Source organism: Phyllobates terribilis, unplaced genomic scaffold, assembly GCF_046119375.1.
Source record: "Phyllobates terribilis strain yellow unplaced genomic scaffold, ASM4611937v1 Scaffold_525__1_contigs__length_1214945, whole genome shotgun sequence".
In the NCBI taxonomy this organism is placed as follows: domain Eukaryota; kingdom Metazoa; phylum Chordata; class Amphibia; order Anura; family Dendrobatidae; genus Phyllobates; species Phyllobates terribilis.
The window spans coordinates 674466-685422 of record NW_027363285.1 but is presented as its reverse complement, the minus strand read 5'-3'; positions in this window follow the sequence as shown (position 1 = coordinate 685422).

Sequence of the window (10957 nt, the reverse complement as noted above, 5' to 3'; positions counted from 1 at the left end):
GATACTGTCTGCTGAGCTGTGTATCTAATCCTATCCTGTGTGATACTGTCTGCTGAGCCGTGTATCTAATCTTATCCTGTGTGATACTGTCTGCTGAGCCGGGTATCTAATCCTATCCTGTGTGATACTGTTTGCTGAGCCGTGTATCTAATCGTCTCCTGTGTGATACTGTCTGCTGAGCCGTGTATCTGATCCTTTCCTGTGTGAAACTGTCTGCTGAGCCGTGTATCTAATCCTATGCTGTGTGATACTGTCTGCTGAGCCCTGTATCTAATCCTATTTTGTGTGATAATGTCTGCTGAGCCGTGTATCTAATCCTATCCTGTGTGATACTGTCTGCTGAGCTGTGTATCTAATCCTATGCTGTGTGATATCGTCTGCTGAGCCGTGTATCTAATCCTATGCTGTGTGATACTGTCTGCTGAGCCGTGTATCTAATCCTATCCTGTGTGATACTGTCTGCTGAGCCGTGTATCTAATCCTATCCTGTGTGATACTATCTGCTGAGCCGTGTATCTAATCCTCTCCTGTGTGATACCGTCTCCTGAGCCGTGAATCTAATCCTATCCTGTGTGATACTGTCTGCTGAGCCATGTATCTAATCCAATCCTGTGTGATACCGTCTACTGACCCGTGTATCTAATCCTATCCTGTGTGATACTGTCTGCTGAGCCATGTATCTAATCCTGTCCTGTGTGATACTGTCTGCTGAGCCATATATCTAATCCTGTCCTGTGTGATACTGTCTGCTGAGCCGTGTATCTAATCATCTCCCTTGTGATACTGTCTGCTGAGCCGTGTATCTAATCCTATCCTGTGTGATACTGTCTGCTGAGCCGTGTATCTAATCCTATCCTGTGTGATACTGTCTGCTGAGCCATGTATCTAATCCTATCCTGTGTGATACCGTCTACTGACCCGTGTATCTAATCCTATCCTGTGTGATACTGTGTGCTGAGCCGTGTATCTAATCCTATCCTGTGTGATACTGTCTGCTGAGCCATGTATCTAATCCTATCCTGTGTGATACTGTCTGCTGAGCCGTGTATCTAATCATCTCCCTTGTGATACTGTCTGCTGAGCCGTGTATCTAATCCTATCCTGTGTGATACTGTCTGCTGAGCCGTGTATCTAATCCTATCCTGTGTGATACTGTCTGCTGAGCCGTGTATCTAATCCTATCCTGTGTGATACTGTCTGCTGAGCCGTGTATCTAATCCTATCCTGTGTGATACTGTCTGCTGAGCCGTGTATCTAATCCTATCCTGTGTGATACTGTCTGCTGAGCCGTGTATCTAATCCTATCCTGTGTGATACTGTCTGCTGAGCTGTGTATCTAATCATATCCTATGTGATACTGTCTGCTGAGCCGTGTATCTAATCCTATCCTGTGTGATACTGTCTGCTGAGCTGTGTATCTAATCCTGTCCTGTGTGATACTGTCTGCTGAGCCGTGTATCTAATCCATTCCTGTGTGATACTGTCTGCTGAGCTGTGTATCTAATCCTATCCTGTGTGATACTTTCTGCTGAGCTGTGTATCTAATCCTGTCCTGTGTCATACTGTCTGCTGAGCCGGGTATCTAATCCTCTCCTGTGTGATACTGTCTGCTGAGCTGTGTATCTAATCCATTCCTGTGTGATACTGTCTGCTGAGCTGTGTATCTAATCCTATCCTGTGTGATACTTTCTGCTGAGCTGTGTATCTAATCCTGTCCTGTGTCATACTGTCTGCTGAGCCGTGTATCTAATCCTATCCTGTGTGATACTGTCTGCTGAGCCATGTATCTAATCCTGTCCTGTGTGATACTGTCTGCTGAGCTGTGTATCTAATCATATCCTATGTGATACTGTCTGCTGAGCCGTGTATCTAATCCTCTCCTGTGTGATACTGTCTGCTGAGCTGTGTATCTAATCCTGTCCTGTGTGATACTGTCTGCTGAGCCGTGTATCTAATCCTTTCCTGTGTGATACTGTCTGCTGAGCTGTGTATCTAATCCTATCCTGTGTGATACTTTCTGCTGAGCTGTGTATCTAATCCCATCCTGTTTGATACTGTATGCTGAGCCGTGTATCTAATCCTCTTCGGTGTGATACGGTCTGCTGAGCTGTGTATCTAATCCTCTTCTGTGTGATACTGTCTGCTGAGCCGTGTATCTAATCCTATGCTGTGTGATACTGTCTGCTGAGCCCTGTATCTAATCCTATTTTGTGTGATAATGTCTGCTGAGCCGTGTATCTAATCCTATCCTGTGTGATACTGTCTGCTGAGCTGTGTATCTAATCCTATGCTGTGTGATATCGTCTGCTGAGCCGTGTATCTAATCCTATGCTGTGTGATACTGTCTGCTGAGCCGTGTATCTAATCCTATCCTGTGTGATACTGTCTGCTGAGCCGTGTATCTAATCCTATCCTGTGTGATACTATCTGCTGAGCCGTGTATCTAATCCTCTCCTGTGTGATACCGTCTCCTGAGCCGTGAATCTAATCCTATCCTGTGTGATACTGTCTGCTGAGCCATGTATCTAATCCAATCCTGTGTGATACCGTCTACTGACCCGTGTATCTAATCCTATCCTGTGTGATACTGTCTGCTGAGCCATGTATCTAATCCTGTCCTGTGTGATACTGTCTGCTGAGCCATATATCTAATCCTGTCCTGTGTGATACTGTCTGCTGAGCCGTGTATCTAATCATCTCCCTTGTGATACTGTCTGCTGAGCCGTGTATCTAATCCTATCCTGTGTGATACTGTCTGCTGAGCCGTGTATCTAATCCTATCCTGTGTGATACTGTCTGCTGAGCCATGTATCTAATCCTATGCTGTGTGATACTGTCTGCTGAGCCGTGTATCTAATCCTATCTTGTGTGATACTGTCTGCTGAGCTGTGTATCTAATCCTATCTTGTGTGATACTGTCTGCTGAGCTGTGTATCTAATCCTATCCTATGTGATACTGTCTGCTGATCCGTGTATCTAATCCTATCCTGTGTGATACTGTCTGCTGAGCCATGTATCTAATCCTCTCCTGTGTGATACTGTCTGCTGAGCTGTGTATCTAATCCTGTCCTGTGTGATACTGTCTGCTGAGCTGTGTATCTAATCCTATCCTGTGTGATACTGTCTGCTGAGCCGTGTATCTAATCCTCTCCTGTGTGATACTGTCTGCTGAGCTGTGTATCTAATCCTCTCCTGTGTGATACTGTCTGCTGAGCTGTGTATCTAATCCTGTCCTGTGTGATACTGTCTGCTGAGCCGTGTATCTAATCTTATCCTGTGTGATACTGTCTGCTGAGCTGTGTATCTAATCCTCTCCTGTGTGATACTGTCTGCTGAGCCATGTATCTAATCCTATCCTGTGTGATACTGTCTGCTGAGCCGTGTATCTAATCCTGTCCTGTGTGATACTGTCTGCTGAGCCGTGTATCTAATCCTATCCTGTGTGACACTGTCTACTGAGCCGTGTATCTAATCCTCTCCTGTGTGATACTGTCTACTGAGCTGTGTATCTAATCCTCTCCTGTGTGATACTGTCTGCTGAGCCGTGTATCTAATCCTATGCTGTGTGATACTGTCTGCTGAGCTGTGTATCTAATCCTATCCTGTGTGATACTGTCTGCTGAGCTGTGTATCTAATCCTCTCCTGTGTGATACTGTCTGCTGAGCTGTGTATCTAATCCTGTCCTGTGTGATACTGTCTGCTGAGCCGTGTATCTAATCCTTTCCTGTGTGATACTGTCTGCTGAGCTGTGTATCTAATCCTGTCCTGTGTGATACTGTCTGTTGAGCCGTGTATCTAATCATTTCCTGTGTGATACTGTCTGATGAGCTGTGTATCTAATCCTATCATGTGTGATACTATCTGCTGAGCTGTGTATCTAATCCTACCCTGTGTGATACTGTCTGCTGAGCCGGGTATCTAATCCTATCTTGTGTAATACTGTCTGCTGAGCCATGTATCTAATCCTATGCTGTGTGATACTGTCTGCTGAGCCGTGTATCTAATCCTATCCTGTGCGATACTGTCTGCTGAGCCATGTATCTAATCCTCTCCTGTGTGATACTATCTGCTGAGCTGTGTATCTAATCCTATGCTGTGTGATACCGTCTGCTGAGCTGTGTATCTAATCATATGCTGTGTGATACTGTCTGCTGAGCAATGTATCTAATCCCATGCTGTGTGATACTGTCTGTTGAGCCGTGTATCTAATCCTATACTGTGTGATACTGTCTGCTGAGCTGTGTATCTAATCCTATGCTGTGTGATACTGTCTGCTGAGCTGTGTATCTAATCCTCTCCTGTGCGATCCTGTCTGCTGAGCTGTGTATCTAATCCTATCCTGTGTGATACTGTATGCTGAGCCATGTATCTAATCCTCTTCTGTGTGATACTGTCTGCTTAGCTGTGTATCTAATCCTCTTCTGTGTGATACCGTCTGCTGAATGGTGTATCTAATCCTATCCTGTGTGATACCGTCTGCTGAGCAGTGTATCTAATCCTATCCTGTGTGATACTGTCTGCTGAGCCGTGTATCTAATCCTATCATGTGATACTGTCTGCTGAGCCGTGTATCTAATCCTATCCTGTGTGAAACGAACTGCTGAGCCGTGTATCTAATCCTATCCCGTGTGATACTGTCTGCTGAGCCGTGTATCTAACCCTCTCCTGTGTGATACTGTCTGCTGAGCCGTGTATCTAATCCTATCCTGTGTGATACTGTCTGCTGAGCCGTGTATCTAACCCTATCCTGTGTGATACTGTCTACTGAGCCGTGTATCTAACCCTCTCCTGTGTGATACTGTCTGCTGAGCCGTGTATCTAATCCTATCCTGTGTGATACTGTCTGCTGAGCCATGTATCTAACCCTATCCTGTGTGATACTGTCTGCTGAGTTGTGTATCTAATCCTATCCTGTGTGATACTGTCTGCTGAGCTGTGTATCTAATCCTATCCTGTGTGATACTGTCTGCTGAGTTGTGTATCTAATCCTATCCTGTGTGATACTGTCTGCTGAGCCGTGTATCTAACCCTATCCTGTGTGATACCGTCTGCTGAGCTGTGTATCTAATCCTATCCTGTGTGATACTGTCTGCTGAGCTGTGTATCTAATCCTATCCTGTGTGATACTAACTGCTGAGCCGTGTATCTAATCCTCTCCTATGTGATACCGTCTGCTGAGCCGTGTATCTAATCCTATCCCGTGTGATACTGTCTGATGAGCTGTGTATCTAATCCTATCCTGTGTGATACTGTCTGCTGAGCCGTGTATCTAATCCTATCCTATGTGATACTAACTGCTTAGCCGTGTATCTAATCCTGTCCTGTATGATACTGTCTGCTGACCCGTGTATCTAATCCTATCCTGTGTGATACTGTCTGCTGAGCCGTGTATCTAATCCTATCCTATGTGATACTAACTGCTTAGCCGTGTATCTAATCCTGTCCTGTATGATACTGTATGCTGAGCCGTGTATCTAATCATATTCTGTGTGATACCATCAGCTGAGCGGTGTATCTAACCCTCTCATGTGTGATACTGTCTGCTGAGCCGTGTATCTAATCCTATCCTGTGTGATACTGTCTGCTGAGCCGTGTATCTAATTATATCCTGTGTGATACTGTCTGCTGAGCTGTGTATCTAACCCTCTCATGTGTGATACTGTCTGCTGAGCCGTGTATCTAATCCTCTCCTGTGTGATACTGTCTGCTGAGCCGTGTATCTAATCCTCTCCTGTGTGATACTGTCTGCTGAGCCGTGTATCTAATCCTCTCCTTTGTGATACTGTCTGCTGAGCCGTGTATCTTATCCTATCCTGTGTGATACTGTCTGCTGAGCTGTGTATCTAATCCTATCCTGTGTGATACTGTATGCTGAGCCGTGTATCTAACCCTATCCTGTGTGTTACTGTCTGCTGAGCCGTGTATCTAATCCTATCCTTTGTGATACTGTATGCTGAGCCGTGTATCTAATCCTATCCTGTGATACTGTCTGCTGAGCTGTGTATCTAACCCTCTCCTGTCTGATACTGTCTGCTGAGCCGTGTATCTAATCCTATCCTGTGTGATACTGTCTGCTGAGCCGTGTATCTAATTGTCTCCTGTGTGATACTGTCTGCTGAGCCGTGTATCTAATCATATCCTGTGTGATACCGTCTGCTGAGCCGTGTATCTAATCCTATCCTGTGTGATACTGTCTGCTGAGCTGTGTATCTAACCCTCTCCTGTGTGATACTGTCTGCTGAGCCGTGTATCTAATCCTATCCTGTGTGATACCGTCTGCTGAGCCGTGTATCTAATCCTCTCCTATGTGATACTGTCTGCTGAGCCGTGTATCTAATCCTATCCTGTGTGATACTGTCTGCTGAGCCGTGTATCTAATTGTCTCCTGTGTGATACTGTCTGCTGAGCCGTGTATCTAATCCTATCCTGTGTGATACCGTCTGCTGAGCCGTGTATCTAATCCTATCCTGTGTGATACTGTCTGCTGAGCTGTGTATCTAACCCTCTCCTGTGTGATACTGTCTGCTGAGCCGTGTATCTAATCCTATCCTGTGTGATACCGTCTGCTGAGCCGTGTATCTAATCCTATCCTGTGTGATACTGTCTGCTGAGCCGTGTATCTAATCCTATCCTATGTGATACTAACTGCTTAGCCGTGTATCTAATCCTGTCCTGTATGATACTGTCTGCTGAGCCGTGTATCTAATCCTGTCCTGTGTGATACTATCTGCTGAGCCGTGTATCTAATCCTATCCTGTGTGATACTAACTGCTTAGCCGTGTATCTAATCCTGTCCTGTGTGATACTGTATGCTGAGCCGTGTATCTAATCCTGTCCTGTGTGATACTGTATGCTGAGCCGTGTATCTAATCCTGTCCTGTGTGATATTGTATGTTGAGGCGTGTATCTAATCCTATTCTGTGTGATACCATCAGCTGAGCTGTGTATCTAACCCTCTCATGTGTGATACTGTCTGCTGAGCCGTGTATCTAATCCTATCCTGTGTGATACTGTCTGCTGAGCCGTGTATCTAATCCTCTCCTGTGTGATACTGTCTGCTGAGCCGTGTATCTAACCCTATCCTGTGTAATACTGTCTGCTGAGTCGTGTATCTAATCCTATCCTGTGTGATACTAACTGCTGAGCCGTGTATCTAATCCTCTCCTATGTGATACTGTCTGCTGAGCCGTGTATCTAATCCTATCCTGTGTGATACTGTATGCTGAGCTGTGTATCTAATCCTATCCTGTGTGATACTGTATGCTGAGCCGTGTATCTAACCCTATCCTGTGTGATACTGTCTGCTGAGCCGTGTATCTAACCCTCTCCTGTGTGATACTGTCTGCTGAGCCGTGTATCTAACCCTATCCTGTGTGATACTGTCTGCTGAGCCGTGTATCTAATTCTATCCTGTGTGATACTGTCTGCTGAGCCATGTATCTAATCCTATGCTGTGTGATACTGTCTGCTGAGCCGTGTATCTAACCCTCTCCTGTGTGATACTGTCTGCTGAGCCGTGTATCTAACCCTATCCTGTGTGATACAGTCTGCTGAGCCGTGTATCTAATCCTCTCCTGTGTGATACTAACTGCTGAGCCGTGTATCTAATCCTCTCCTGTGTGATACCGTTTGCTGAGCCGTGTATCTAATCCTATGCTGTGTGATACTGCCTGCTGAGCCTTTTATCTAATCCTCTCCTGTCTGATACTGTCTGCTGTGCCGTGTATCTAATCCTATGCTGTGTGATACTGCCTGCTGAGCCTTTTATCTAATCCTCTCCTGTGTGTTACTGTCTGCTGAGCCGTGTATCTAATCGTATGCTGTGTGATACTGTCTGCTGAGCCTTGTATCTAATCCTCTCCTGTGTGATACAGTCTGCTGAGCCGTGTATCTAATCCTCTCCTGTGTGATACTAACTGCAGAGCCGTGTATCTAATCCTCTCCTATGTGATACTGTCTGCTGAGCCATGTATCTAATCCTATCCTGTGTGATACTGTATGCTGAGCCATGCATCTAATCCTATCCTGTGTGATACTAACTGCTTAGCCGTGTATCTAATCCCTTCCTGTGTGGTACTGTCTGCTGAGCCTTGTATCTAATCCCTTCCTGTGTGATACTGTCTCTTGAGCCGTGTATCTAATCCTATCCTGTGTGATACTGTCTGCTGAGCCGTGTATCTAATCCCTTCCTGTGTGATACTGTCTGCTGAGCCGTGTATCTAATCCCATCCTGTTTGATACTGTATGCTGAGCCGTGTATCTAATCCTCTTCGGTGTGATACGGTCTGCTGAGCCGTGTATATAATCCTTAACTGTGTGATACTGTCTGCTGAGCTGTGTATCTAATCCTCTTCTGTGTGATACTGTCTGCTGAGCCGTGTATCTAATCCTTTCCTGTGTGATACTGTCTGCTGTGCCGTGTATCTAATCCTCTCCTGTGTGATACTATCTGCTGTGCCGTGTATCTAATCCTATCCTGTGTGATAATATCTGCTGAACTGTGTATCTAATCCTATCCTGTGTGATACTGTCTGCTGAGCTGTGTATCTAATCCTGTCCTGTGTGATACTGTCTGCTGAGCCGTGTATCTAATCCTCTCCTGTGTGATACTATCTGCTGAGCCGTGTATCTAATCCTATCCTGTGTGATACTGTCTGCTGAGCCGTGTATCTAATCCTCTCCTGTGTGATACTGTCTGCTGAGCTGTGTATCTAATCCTATGCTGTGTGATACTATCTGCTGAGCTGTGTATCTAATCCTATGCTGTGTGATACCGTCTGCTGAGCCGTGTATCTAATCCTATGCTGTGCGATACTGTCTGCTGAGCCGTGTATCTAATTCCATGCTGTGTGATACCGTCTGGTGAGCTGTGTATCTAATCCTATGCTGTGTGATACTGTCGGCTAAACCGTGTATCTAATTCTATCCTGTGTGATACTCTCTGCTGAGCTGTGTATCTAATCCTCTCCTGTGTGAAACTAACTGCTGAGCCGTGTATCTAATCCTGTCCTGTGTGATACTGTCTGCTGAGCTGTGTATCTAATCCTATGCTGTGTGATACTGTCTGCTGAGCAATGTATCTAATCCCATGCTGTGTGATACTGTCTGCTGAGCCGTGTATCTAATTCTATTCTGTGTGACTCTATCTGCTGAGCCGTGTATCTAATCCTATACTGTGTGATACCGTCTGCTGAGCTGTGTATCTAATCCTATGCTGTGTGATACTGTCTGCTGAGCTGTGTATCTAATCCTCTCCTGTGCGATCCTGTCTGCTGAGCTGTGTATCTAATCCTGTCCTTTGTGATACTGTCTGCTGAGCCGTGTATCTAATCCTATCCTGTGTGATACTGTATGCTGAGCCATGTATCTAATCCTATCCTGTGTGATACTGTCTGCTGAGCCGTGCATCTAATCCTATCCTGTGTGATACTGTCTGCTTAGCTGTGTATCTAATCCTCTTCTGTGTGATACTGTCTGCTGAGCCGGGTATCTAATCCTATCTTGTGTGATACTGTCTGCTGAGCCGTGTATCTAATCCTCTCCTGTGTGATACTTTCTGCTGAGCTGTGTATCTAATCCTATGCTGTGTGATACCGTCTGCTGAGCCGTGTATCTAATCCTATCCTGTGTGATACTGTATGCTGAGCCATTTATCTAATCCTATCCTGTGTGATACCGTCTGCTGAGCAGTGTATCTAATCCTATCCTGTGTGATACTGTCTGCTGAGCCATGTATCTAATCCTATCCTGTGATACTGTCTGCTGAGCCGTGTATCTAATCCTCTCCTGTGTGATACTGTCTGCTGAGCCGTGTATCTAATCCTATCCTGTGTGATGCTATCTGCTGAGCCGTTTATCTAATCCTCTCCTGTGTGATACTGTCTACTGAGCCGTGTATCTAATCCTATCCTATGTGATACTGTCCGCTGAGCCGTGTATCTAATCCTCTCCTGTGTGAAACTAACTGCTGAGCCGTGTATCTAATCCTGTCCTGTGTCATACTTTCTGCTGAGCCGTGTATCTAATCCTATCCTGTGTGATACTGTCTACTGAGCCGTGTATCTAATCCTATCCTGTGTGATACTGTCTGCTGTGTTGTGTATCTAATCCTATCCTGTGTGATACTGTCTACTGAGCCGTGTATCTAATCCTATCCTGTGTGATACTGTCTGCTGAGCCGTGTATCTAATCCTATCCTGTGTGATACCATCTGCTGAGCTGTGTATCTAATCCTATCCTGTGTGATACTGTCTGCTGAGTTGTGTATCTAATCCTATCCTGTGTGTTACTGTCTGCTGAGCCGTGTATCTAATCCTATCCTGTGTGATACCGTCTGCTGAGCTGTGTATCTAATCCTATCCTGTGTGATACTGTCTGCTGAGCCGTGTATCTAACCCTCTCCTGTGTGATACCGTCTGCTGAGCCGTGTATCTAATCCTATCCTGTGTGATACTGTCTGCTGAGCCGTGTATCTAACCCTCTCCTGTGTGATACCGTCTGCTGAGCCATGTATCTAATCCTATCCTGTGTGATACTGTCTGCTGAGCCGTGTATCTAATCCTATGCTGTCTGATACTGTCTGCTGAACCGTGTATCTAATCCTCTCCTGTCTGATACTGTCTGCTGAGCCGTGTATCTAATCCTATCCTGTGTGATACTAACTGCTGAGCCGTGTATCTAATCCTCTCCTATGTGATACCGTCTGCTGAGCCGTGTATCTAATCCTATCCTGTGTGATACTGTCTGCTGAGCCGTGTATCTAATCCTATCCTGTGTGATACTGTCTGCTGAGCCGTGTATCTAACCCTCTCCTGTGTGATACCGTCTGCTGAGCCATGTATCTAATCCTATCCTGTGTGATACTGTCTGCTGAACCGTGTATCTAATCCTCTCCTGTCTGATACTGTCTGCTGAGCCATGTATCTAATCCTATCCTGTGTGATACTAACTGCTGAG